Below are 13,369 nucleotides of genomic sequence, written 5' to 3' on the forward strand. Positions count from 1 at the left end.
GGGAGCCTGCTTCCTCCTCTCTCTCTCTGCCTGCCTCTCTGCCTACTTGTAATCTCTCTCTGTCAAATAAAAAAATAAAATCTTTAAAAAAAAAAAAAAAAGAATGTATGGTAACATGTAGGAGAATGTCCCTATTAGGAGATAACTGCTAAAGAATTTAGGGGTAAATTTCATGAGATTTGCAACTTCCTTTCAAATTGCTCATCAAAAAGTTTGTGTGTGTGTGTGTGTGTGTGTGAGAGAGAGAGAGGGGGGGGGGGAAGTAAATGTGACCAAAAAATATTAATTGGTACATCTAGGTGAAAAGCATAGAGGTATCCATTGTCCTGTTTTTCAAATTCTGAAATTGTAAAACTTTTCAAAATAAAAATTTGGGTCAAGAAAGACAGATATTTCCCAATTCCACATTAAATAAATAAGTCACATTTTAAAATATGCCTGACAGGCAGTCAGTCCTAGATGAAGCATCCTTCCAGGACAATTTTTTCCTTATAGTTAAAACTAAGGTCTGCCTCCCTAGTTCTGCTCTCTGGAGCAGTAGAAAGTTTAGTCCCTCCGGTAGTTGAAGACAGCTGGAATAATCCCGTCTCCCATACCACCATGTCCTCTCTATTCCTAATTAAATATCTCTAAGTATACTTAGAGTCAACATTCCACATGCAGTGTGAATAACAGACCAGCAAATGCAAGCTGTGTTTATATATTCTTTAGTCTGCCAACTCCATCACTGACAAATATTGAGGTGCATAAAATTCCTAAATATTTCCTCTCTGGAATCTACTAACCAGAATGTTCTTATTCTATCACTTTAACCCAAAGATAGACCATTTGTCTTCTCCAAAGTTTCAAGATCCTTTTAGAAGGAAATTATGAGTAATTAGACATTTACTAATATAGAAAAATTATATTCTCTTTATTTTATTATTTTATTTATTACTATCAAATATTTTATTTTATTTTATTACTATCAAATAACATTCTTTAAATGAAACAAGATGGGATCAGGAGGGAGACAAACCATAAGAGACTCTTAATCTCATAAAACAAACTGAGGGTTGCCAGGGGAAGGGAGATAGGGAGAGAGTGGTTGGGTTATGGACATTGGGGAGGGTATGTGCTATGGTGAGTGCTGTGAAGTGTAAACCTGGCGATTCACAGACCTGTACCCCTGGGGCTAATATATACATTATATGTTAAAAAAAAAAAATTCTTTATCCTTTCTGCCAATAAATTTGTTTTGTAGGCCTACTTACAATGTAACTAATAAAATTTCAGAACCTGACCTAAAAAATAAAAATGTTTATAATTAATCAAAGGAGTTTGAGAAAGAGTTTCCCTTTCTTGCAGATTATGTAAAAAATAAAACAAAATTCTACATCATAAACTACTTCTAAAAACCTGGTTTGATAAAGTATTAAACTAGAAAGGTTTCCAGGGGTGCCTGGGTGGCTCAGTGGGCTAAGCCTCTGCCTTCGGCTCAGGTCCTGATCTCAGGGTCCTGGGATTGAGCCCTACATTGGGCTCTCTGTTCAGGAGGAAGCCTACTTCCCCTTTTCTCTCTGCCTGACTCTCTGCCTACATGTGATCTCTCTCTCTCTGTCAAATAAATAAATAAAAATCTTTAAAAAAAAAAGTTTCCAAAAGAGACAAACCAAAAAACCAACTCTTAACTGTAGAGAAAAAACAGATAGGAAACCAACCAGAGGAAAGGTTGGTGGGGGGAGGGGGATGGTGAAATAAGTGAAGGGAATTAAGAGTACACTTACCTTGATGAAAAATGAGTAATAAATGCAGTTGCTGAATCACTATGTTGTACACTTGAAATGAATATAACCCTCTATGTTAACTATACTGAAAATAAAACTTTCTTAAGCTCTATTTTCTCTAAAAAAAAAAAAAAAAAATTAAAAGGTTTCCAAATATATCCACTGGTTGTCCTCAACAATATGGAGATGTGTGACTATCCACAACTGTTACTAGAATGTCTCCTGCTCTTTGTTAAAAAGAAATAGATTCTCAGTTAATTTAATATTATTTGAACCAAAATGTCTCATATGACTACAAAGACTTTAGAAAGTGTTGCCTTGTCCTGTAAAAATAACCTCCCAGAGGAATCTGCAATTCTGCTCATCTTATAGCCAAGATTTTAACCTGGTAATAATAATGTAATTAATATCTCTATATTTCTAAGCAGTCTTCCAATTTTTCTGCCAAATTAAAAGAGAATCCTTAGCACTTTCCTTTTCTTCTGCATGCACAATGTGGAATTATTAATTATTCCAAAATGATGGGCAAATGTACGCAAAGCTGAAAATAACAGATAGGGGGAAAATTCTAGATTTGGAATAAGGGTTGATCCCAATGAGAACACATGCCTGCCCCCTGCATGGTGGAAGGAATCCAGTGTAACCAATCTGTCACAGAATGGCTGCCTAGTCCCCCTTAGGTTTTGTACCATATCAGGGATCCAGCATTGTTAGACACCACTATCAGTCTGAACACTCAGCAGTGGCAGAGCCAGAACACGCTTGGAAAGGAATGTTTCTGCTGTTGAGCCCACGCTCACGACTACAGGCACCACATGGATCAGGCCTCTAAGCAAGCACTTGGGGGACCTGAACAATATCCCCAGGCTGGCTCACCTAGTTCACCTGACAATCTCTTTCAAAACCAGAACGTTAGGTGAGATTCACATGGAACATAAATTTTCTCACATACGTGCTCAGTACAAAAGTTCCAACCACGTATCTCTTCTCCAGATTTCCTTATTACCAATCTTATAACCTCATTCCTTCAAAGTCCCTGACCATCTGACCAAATCACTAATTACTGCCTATTAATCAATGTAGATCCATACCTCAGGCCATTTCACTCCTATCAAAGAAGACTCAAAGAGATACACACAGGGTACCGATGGGCTCAGTCAGTTAAGCATCTGCCTTTGGCTCAGGTCATGATCCCAGGGTCCTGGGATAGAGTCCCTCACGTGGGTTCCCTGCTCAGTGGGGTGGCTGCTCTCCATCCCCCTTTGCCCTACCCATGCTCTCTTGTGTTTTCTCTCTCTCAAATAAATAAAATCCTTTTAAAAAAAAAAAAATTTTTAAAACAAAGAGATATACGTAATTCTTGAAGTTCTGTATTCCTGTAAGATTTTCCAAATCTACCTCTACCAACTGCCAGAATATTGTGCAGAGCACTGTAAGCAAAGCTGAAATTCTCTTCCTCCTCTACAACTGATCTTATGGAAGTAGAAGTGCAATAGGAGTGTGAATCAATTGCTCAGCAATTTACTGGGCCTTCAGGATCTGCTTGGATTCAGCCCTGTACACACAATTCCACTTGATAATGCTATCCTCCTGGGGCAGGTCCAGGCTTATAATTCTATTAATTCAATAATACCCAGCTCATGGTAAGAAATTCAGAAAGCATGATTACCTAATATGTCGTAGTCAGATATTTTCAATCCTAAGCAGGACTGAAGAAAGCATGATTTTGCTCTAAAACTTGAGGTTCTCCACCATAGATCTACTACTGGAGTTTGTATAGGCTCCATACAAGAACACAGACACTAAAAAAACATTAAGTCTATAAAAGGAAAGCATCAAGGTTGTTCTCCCAGCAGTCTAGACCAGCTGGACTTCTCTCGCTCTACGTTCCATCAAAGCTGGGAGATTTTAGGTCACACTGTAAATAGGTAAGAGCTGCCCAAAGATGGTGTTGCCCATATTGGTTGCCGGCTCATTAGCCATTCCTCACTTCTCTCTTAGGAAAAAACCCCAATTTCATTCCGGAAACAAGCAATAATGAACTCAGGGAAAGTAGGTGTCTCCCTCAGCCCCAAGAGTTAAACTATGAATGGTCTAATCCCATTCTCCTTTGCTAGTCACTGACGTGGGATAGACACATGACTCTATTCTGTTAAGACACAAGGGAAAGTCTGTTAGAGGGCTTTTGGGAGTGATTTCTCCCCGGATTTTTTTTTTAATTTTTTATTGAAAGATTTTATTTATTTATTTGACAGACAGAGACCACAAGTAGGCAGAGAGGCAGAGAGAGAGGGGAAGCCGATTCCCTGCTAAGCAGAGAGTCTGATGCAGGGCTTGATCCCAGGATCCTGAGATCATGACCTGAGCCGAAGGCAGAGGCTTAACCCACTGAGCCACCCAGGCGCCCCTCTCCCCTGATTTTAGAAAAAGGAAGGGGAAAAAGAAAATCTTTTCCTTCCTACCCTTGGATGCTGCCATGTAAGGACATGAGAAGCTGGAACTGTAGCAGCCATCTCACAATCATGGTAGGAAAAACAAGAGAAGAGAAGAGCAGCTAAACAAGAGCCCTGACATCACAGAGCGACCAGAATTTACCACTCTCTTTCATTAACTGTCCAGCACTTTTTTCTGTTTTTTTTTTTAATTTAAATGCAATTAGCCGACATACAATACATCATTAATTTCAGAGGTAGAGTTGAGTAATTCATCAGTTGCATATAACACCCAGCACACGCCCTCCTTAATGCCCATCACCCAATTACCCCATCCCCTCACCTTCCTCCCATCCAATAACCTTCAGTTTGGTTCCTATAGTTAAGAGTCTCTCATGGTCTTTCTCCCTCTCTGATTTCTTCCCATTCAGTTTCCCCTCCCTGCCCCTATGATTGATTCTCTGTGCTGTTTCTTATATTCCAAATATGAATGAAACCATATGATAGTACTAGAAGTCGTAGCTTCAGCAATCAGACAACAAATAGAAACAAAAGACATTCAAATGGACAAAGAAGAAGTCAAACTCTCTCTCTTTGCAGATGACATGATTCTTTACACGGAAAACCCAGAAGACTACCCCAAAATTGCTAGAACTCATTCGGGAATTCAGCAAAGTGGCAGGATATAAAATCAATGCACAGAAATCAGGTGCATTTTTATACACTAATGATGAGAAAGAAGAAAGAGAAATTAAAGAATTGATCCCATTTACAATTGCACCAAAACCTACAAAATACCTAGGAATAAACCTAACCAAAGAAGTAAGGGATCTTATTCTAAAAACTGTCCAGCACTTTTAGAAGCAACCATCTACCAGCTCTAGCTCTGAATGACTCACACACGTTAATACTCTTCTACAGCAAAAACTGAGTAGTCCCCAAGGCATTGTCTCCAATACTTACTCACTTCATTCCAGAAAATCAGAGTTGATTTTTTTTTTTTTTAAGATTTTATTTATTTATTTGACAGAGAGAAATCACAAGTAGGCAGAGAGGCAGGCAGAGAGAGAGAGAGGAGGAAGCAGGCCCCCTGCTGAGCAGAGAGCCCGATGCGGGACTCGATCCCAGGACCCTGAGATCATGACCTGAGCCGAAGGCAGCGGCTTAACCACTGAGCCACCCAGGCGCCCCCAGAGTTGATTTTTTAATTAACTGTTTCATTCATCCCTGCATACCTAGAGACGCTCTACTCCTTTAGAATCAACTGAATTTTCACTGCTTTCAGCCTCGACCAGGTCAGATAATTAATCCCAGATTAACCCACTGATGGTGTGTTTTCTTGCAAAATTCCTAGCAGTGTTTTTGACTGATTTCCTTGCAAGTCACAGAAATCGATTCTGGCTAATTTAAAATGATAAGGAACTTGTTTTAAAGATATTGGGTAGTGAGGTGCCTGGGTGGCTCAGTCATTAAGTATGTGCCTTCGGCTCAGGTCATGATCCCAGGGTCCTGCAATCAAGCCCTGCATCAGGCTCCCTGCAGAAAGCCTGCTTCTCCCTCGCCCACTCCCCCATTCCCTCTCTTGTTGTCTCCCTCTCTCTGTCAAATAAATAAAAATCTTAAAAAAAAAAAAAAAAAAAAGATATTGGATAAGCCACAGTACTATTAAGAGGACTAGAAAACACTTTCAGAGACATACAGCTTGAAATTTATGTCCAACCCTATGCAGAACTGATCTGATCAGGCTCCAGATGCTACAGACTGAACCACAATACCATCCCTGGGCACAGGACCACCACCACGGGCTTGGCTGCCATAACTACCCCAGGAAATGAAATCTGCAGTAGCGAAGGAACAAGGGGTTTTCTTCTTCTGTTCAAGCTCCATCGCTCCCACCACTTGCTAGCTACTGCTCAAACTCCTCCATTGTTCAGATTCCAAGGGAGGGGAAATTTGGAGGAAAAGACTGTATTCTACACTACCAGTAACTACTGTTGCAATCTGTTATTGGTACTTTCTGGGTGTGGCACCTTTCAGAGAGATACTGGATTTCTTCTTGAGTGGGGAATTTCTGTGGCTTTCACAAAGAACCCTCTACACCATTAGGGACCTCCTACCTACAATTACTTTACAGGTTGGATTCTTCACACAACCAGCCAAACTAAGACTTTGCCTTCAGCCCCTGACTTGCATCAGGGTCACCTACCCTCTCCAGATGGATTTCTTTGGTGAAGTTTCTTTTAAGATTATCTACAAGTGTAGATAATCAGGCTCCACATTTGGTCCATGGGAAAACACACCTCTGTGTCTGACTCCACTAAATTCTCCTCTACTTCATTCTGCCACCAAACAGACTGCTCTAGCCAGCCTCTAGCCTGACATTTTTTTTTATTATTATTATTTCAGATATCTGACCTTTAGATATATTCAAGTTCCAGAGAATATATTTCAAGCTTCTTGAGTGGCTTTCTTCTCTTGGCTTCAGATGAGAAGAAGTGCTTCCATCACCGTCACCAGAAGGTGGGAAGGACATATACAGCACACTGACAACTCTCTCCAAAGACATCCTCCCTCATAATTATTTCTGCCCTTCTTCAGGAAGCCTTTGCCATCCCTTACAGAGCTCAGAAACAAGAGATGAGCTAATGCTGGCAGAAGAAATTGCCTATGTCTTATGTCCTACATAAGGTAGGTTAGTACCTTGCCTTAGAATGTGAGGGTAATTTTGTCACCTATATTCAGCCTTCAAGTTCTTAGCCAAAACTGAGATAATATGAAATTATAGCTTATACTTCTCCAGCCTGTCAGGTTTTCCAGAGTCTCCAAAGTTCCTGTCCAGAAAAGATAAGCTCAGGTTATTTACCATAAAGAATAACTTCTAATATATTATTACCTAAGAAAAATACAAAGAAAGTTTACTTATGTGGGATCACAGAGCCCCCTGAGAACTCTCTGACCTCCTGATTCTATGATATATGTTGGTCTTGAAAAGTAACAGGAAAAATTGCACAACATAATTTAGATCTGTAGCTGCAAACTAAATATCCATCTTCCCTGTATGCTACATGTCTATGTGTTAGGTAACTCTGGAACCTTCAATTTATCAGAATCAGTACCAGCCACTTCTGGTTCTCTCATGTAAACCCAACTGAGGCTTCCTTCAACTCAGTTTTCTGTTCTGATTCATGGGGTCTATAGCACTGGCTATCTCTGCCTCTCAGATGGAGCACGTACACAAGCAATGTCAACTAGAATGGGAGGCAGAGGGGCAAAAGGGGGGAATAGTTCCCCTGAAAATGAAGAAGATAGTTATGGCTTTGTGAACTCTTCTTTCAATTTGTTCAGTATTTATCTTTCTTGCGAGCTCTATGACATATACTTTCACTTTTTGAAATGTTTGATTATGTACACTTATTTGCTAGTATAAAGTCAAAAATGATGGGTCATCATCACCTAACAAGTCCTTCAGTTCAAAATAAACTGAACTTTTTTTTTAAAGAATTTATTTATTTATTTGACAGAGAGAGGTAACAAGTAGGCAGAGAGGCAGGCAGAGAGAGAGGAGGAAGCAGGCTCCCTGCCAAGTAGAGAGCCCAATGCAGGACTCGATCCCAGGACCCTGAGATCATGACCTGAGCCGAAGGCAGAGGCTTAATGCACTGAGCCACCCAGATGCCATTGAGAGTCAGAATTAAGTACAAGTTAGCAGTGTAAATCATTGTTTACTCTCTTCTACTAGACGAAACAAAAGGCAAGATACATAGATCAAGAATTTAACGGGGCGCCTGGGTGGCTCAGTGGGGTCAGCCGCTGCCTTCGGCTCAGGTCATGATCTCAGGGTCCTGGGATCGAGTCCCACATCGGGCTCTCTGCTCAGAGGGGAGCCTGCTTCCCTCTCTCTCTCTCCCTCTCTACCTGCCTCTCCGTCTACTTGTGATTTCTCTCTGTCAAATAAATAATTAAAATCTTAAAAAAAAAAATTTAACTAAATGATGCCTGGAGGTTGATGTTCCCCATTACTTCTATCTTTTGCTGCTATGCCTGTTTTGTGATTTGTATTTGGAAAACATCACCTGTATCTCCTACCTGGTCAGGTTATTTTTCATCTAGTCCACACTAGCAAATTCCTTAATGAAACTGAGGGCCTCTGATTTCACTTTGAATCAATTTTTCCTTCTCATAGTAAGTGGATGTGACTTCCACATCTACTTGTAAATCCTGTCTATTTTTTAATATACTTTATTTCTAGAAATTTTAGGATTCACAGCAAAACTGAAGAGTGCCCATGTACCTGCCGCCTCCACACACAGACACAACCTGCCCCTCTATCGGCATGTCCCACAATACTAGTGCATTTGCTACAACTGATGAACACTGACACATCATTATCACCCAAAGTCCAGACTCTAGGTTACAGTTCACTTTTGGTGTTGTAAATTCCATGGGTTTTGACAAATGTGTAATGATGTATCCGCCATTACAGTATCATCATACAGAATAATTTCAATGCCTTAAAAATATTCTCTATTCCACCTATTCATCCCTCCCTCCCCCCAATCCCATACTGTCTCCATTACTGTCTCCATAGCTTTGTCTGTTTCAGAAAGTTGTATTGCTGGAATTATATAGTATGTAAACTTTTCAGACTGGCTTCTTTCTTTCAGTAATATGCACTGAAGATTCCTCCAAGTCTTTTCAGAGCTTCATAGCTCATTCTTTTTCAGCATTTGACAATATTACACTATCTAGATAAACCACAGTTTATTTATCCATTCACCTACTAAAGGATATTCAGTTGCTTCTAGGTTTTGGCAATTATGAATAAAGCTGCTGTAAATATTCACATACCAGTTTGGGAAATTATGAACAAAATCATTTGGGTAAATATCAAGGAATATGACTATTGGATAGTATGGTAAGAATATGTTCAGTTTTATAAGAAACTGTCAAAATGTCTTCCAAAGTGGCCATACCATTTTCCATCCCCACCAATAACGAATGAGAGTTCCTGTCACATTTGGTGTTCTGTTTTGGATTTTGGCCAAACAGTTGTGTAGTAGTGCACATTATTGTCTTAATTTGCAATTCCCTAATGACATGTAATGTCAAATACCTTTTCATAGTTGCCTGCCATACATACGGCCTCTTTGATGAGGAGGCCCATTTTTAAGTTGGATTATTGGTTTTCTTATTGTTGAGTTTTAAGAGTTCTTTGTATATTTTGGAAGACCATACTTTATCAAACAACCTTGTAAATGTTTTCTCCTAGTCTGCGGCTTGTCCCATTCCCTTGACACTGTCTTTCAGAGCATAGGTTTATTTCAGTGAAGTCCAACTTATCAATTATTCCTTTTATAGATCATACCTTTGGTATTATATTTAAAAACCATTGCTATACCTAAGATGATCTAGATTTTCTCCTATGTTATCTTCTAGAAGTTTTACAGTTTTACATTTACTTTCAGGTCTATAATCTATTTTGGGCTCATTTCTATGAGGGATGAAGGTCTGTGTCTAGATTCTTTTTTTTTTGCAGTGTATATCTAGTTGTTCTGCACCATTTTTTGAAAGACTGTATTAGGGACACCTGAATGATTCAGCGGGTTAGGCACCTGCCTTTGGCTCAGGTCATGATCCCAGGGTCCTGGGATGGAGTCCCACATCAGGCTCCCTGCTCAGCTGGGAGCCTGCCTCTCTCTCTGCCTGCCACTCCCCCACTTGTGTGCACTCTCCCTCTCTATCTTTAAAAAAATAAAATATTGTATTTCCTGTATTGTATATTGCATATTTTCTTTGCTATTGTCAAAGATCATTCATTATATTCACACAGGTCTATTTGTAGACTCTATATTCTGTTTTATTAATCCATTTGTCTATTTTTTACTTAAAACCTACTGTCCCAATTATTATAGCTTTATAGTAAGTGTTGAAGTTGGATAGTGTCAGTCCTCCAACTTTGCTCTTCTCCTTCAACACTATGTTGACTTATTCTGGCTCTTTTGCCTCTCCATATAACCTTTAAAGTAAGTTTGCTGATATCTACAAAATAATTTGCTGGGATTTTGACTGGGATTGTGTTGAATCTATAGACCAAGTAGGAAAGAACTGTCATATTGACAATATCGAGTCTTTCCATGAACACAGAGTATCTCTTCATTTATTTAGTTCTTATTTGATCTCTTTCAACAGAGTTTTGCAAATTCTCCCCATATTAATATTGAACATATTTTGTTAGGTTTATACCCAGTATTTCATTTTTTCATAAGCACACATAAATGGTATTCTGTTATTTTCAAATTCCATTTGTTCATTGCTGGTATATAGGAAAATAATTAACTTTTGGTTATTACCTAGTACCCTACAAACTTGTTATAATCAGCAGTTCTAGGAGACTTATGTGGATTCCTTCAAATTTTCTACATAGGCAATTATATCGATTGTGAATAGTTTTATCTCTTCCTTGTCAATCACTATACCTTGTATTTTATTTTGTCCTGTTGCATTAGCTAGGACTTTCAGCATGATATTGAAAAGGAGTGGTGAGAGAAGACATCCTTGCCTTGTGCCTGATCTTAGCAAGACAGCCTTTAGTTTCTCTTCATTAATTATATTTTTACTTGTAGTTTTGTTGTAGATGTTCTTTATCAATTGAGGAAGTTCTCTTCTATGCCTAGTTTCCTGAGAGTTTTTATCATAAGTCGATGTTAGATTTTATCAGATGCTTTTTCTGCATCTATTGATATGATCATGATTTTTCTTCCTTTAGCCTGTTGATATGACAGATTATGTTAATTGATTTTCAAATGTTGAATGAGCCTTGCATACCTCAAATAAATCCCACTTGGTCATGCCATATACTTTTTATAAATTGTAGTAACCAATCTAATAATATTTTGTTGAGAATTTTTGCACCTCTGTTTATGAGATATTGGTCTGTAGTTTTCTTTTCTTGTAATGATTTTGTCTAAATTTGGTATTAGGGTAATGCTGGCCTCATAGAATTAATTAGCAAATATTTATCTTCCTCTGCTTCTGTCTTCTGAAAAAGATTATAAATAATTGACATAATCTTTCCCTTGAACAGTTGGTAGAATTCACTAGTGAACCCGTCTGAACCTGGTGTTTTCCGTTTTGAAAGGTTATTAATTACTGATTCAATTTCTTTAATAGATATGTCTTTTCTAATAACCAATTTTTTCTTATGTGAGTTTTAAGCAGATTGTGTCTTTCAAGGAATTGTCCATTTGATCTAGGTTAACAATTTTGTAATTATACAGTTGTTCACAGTATTACTTTATTATCCTCTGGGTGTCCATGATAGTCCAATGTCCCTTTTTCATCTCTGATATTAGTAATTTGTGTTTCTCTCTTAGTTCTTAATTAGTCTGGCTAAAGGCTTATCAATTTCATTAGTCTATTTAAAGAACCAGCTTTTGCTTTTGTCGAATTTCTCAACTGATTCCAGATTCCAATTTCTGGATTTCTACTCTAAATTTTATTATTTCTTTTCTTCCGCTTACTTTGGACTTAATATGTTCTTCCTTTTCTACTTTCCTAATGCAGAATGTTAGCAAATTGATTTTTATCTCTCTTCTTTTCCAGCATATACATTCAAAGCTATAAATTTTCCTATAAGCACTGCTTTCACTACCTGCCACAAATTTATTGTGCTTTCATTTCCACAAGGTTCAAGTAAGGAGCAAAAACAAAACTTTCTTCCCTTCTTTCCCACTGAGCACTTTGTCCAAGACCCTATTTCAATTCTGATAGCCCACTTATAGGCCAAGCACCGCGCACTCCCTGAAGTCACAAAAGTGTGAGGGAACACCCCCACCCCCGCAAACGACTACATCTCTCTGGAGTTAATTCTCAGACTTATCCACACTAAGCTTCCAGCAATTCATCTTTTCCAATACCAGTACTGGTTCCCCCAGAGGTGGGTTTTTGCTCCAATAAGTTGTGATTTTCTGTATTTGTCTAACTCCAATTCTGGGGTCATTGGTTTACCCTGAGTTCTCAATTCTCTGATAGATCTAAGAAGAGTTTTTGATTTCTCAGTTTGTTTCAGCTTTTTACTCGTTAGGATGGACGGACAATTTTCAATCCCCTTATATGTCAGACCAGAAACTAGCAAACTAGGAAGGTATCACAAAAAATGCAAATGCCTCTTCCCAGAAAATAGACAATATAACTATATTGGGATATAGTTGGGATATATTGGGATATAGGAAAAAGAACATTAACTCTTTGCTAAAAGCGTTCTTTCACTGCATCCCAGGCAAAAGTTCTATTATATACAAAGGCTTGGAATCAAGAAAGAGAACAGTCCTTTTAAGAACATGCAAATGTTCCATAAGATTGGAATGAGAGTTGTGTGGTAGAAGAGCAGAAAATAAGCATATAGAGATAACTAGGATTCAAAGGGTATTAAAGGTGGGGTACCTGGGTGGCTCAGTGGGTTGGAGCCTCTGCCCTTGGCTCGGGTCATGATCTCAGAGTCCTGGGATCGAGTCCCGCGTCCGGCTTTCTGCTCAGCAGGGAGCCTGCTTCCCCCTCTCTCTCTGCCTGCCTCTCTGCCTACTTGTGATCTCTGTCACATAAATAAATAAAATCTTAAAAAAAAAAAAAGAAAACAAAGGGTATTAAAGGTGAAAGAAATAGCACGAATTGGTGTGTGTTTCAGGGGTCATTAGTCAGAAATGCCTTAGACTCAGGGGCCTGACAACAAAGACATCAGATGGGAGGCTTTTTCAGAAACCCTTTAAGAGGTGATGACAGCACAAAGTAAGGCAGCAGCAGTGAGGGGTTGGGGATGGAGAGAGACCAATTCAGGGGGATGGAGGGGGGGCAGAGAAGGCACAAGATATAAGAGGTATTTAGGGTTTGGTGACATTTTGAATGGAGGCACTGAGTGTCTGGGAGAAGGTGCAGTTTCCAGGTTTCTGGCTTGGGGCAAGAAGGTGGGGGTGCCTGGTTGGCTCAGTAGGTCAAGCATCTGATACCTGTGGCTCAGGTCATGATCCCAGGGTCCTGGGATTGAGTCTGCATCAGGCTCCCTGCTCAGTGGGTAGTCTGCTTCTCCCTTTGCCCCTCCCCCCCACTGGTGCTCTCTCTCTCTCCTTCTCTCTCCCAAAAATAAATTAATGAAATCTTTAAAAGAGGAGAGGAGTG

This window comes from Mustela nivalis, assembly GCF_964662115.1.
Source record: "Mustela nivalis genome assembly, chromosome: 4".
Taxonomy (NCBI): Eukaryota; Metazoa; Chordata; class Mammalia; order Carnivora; family Mustelidae; genus Mustela; species Mustela nivalis.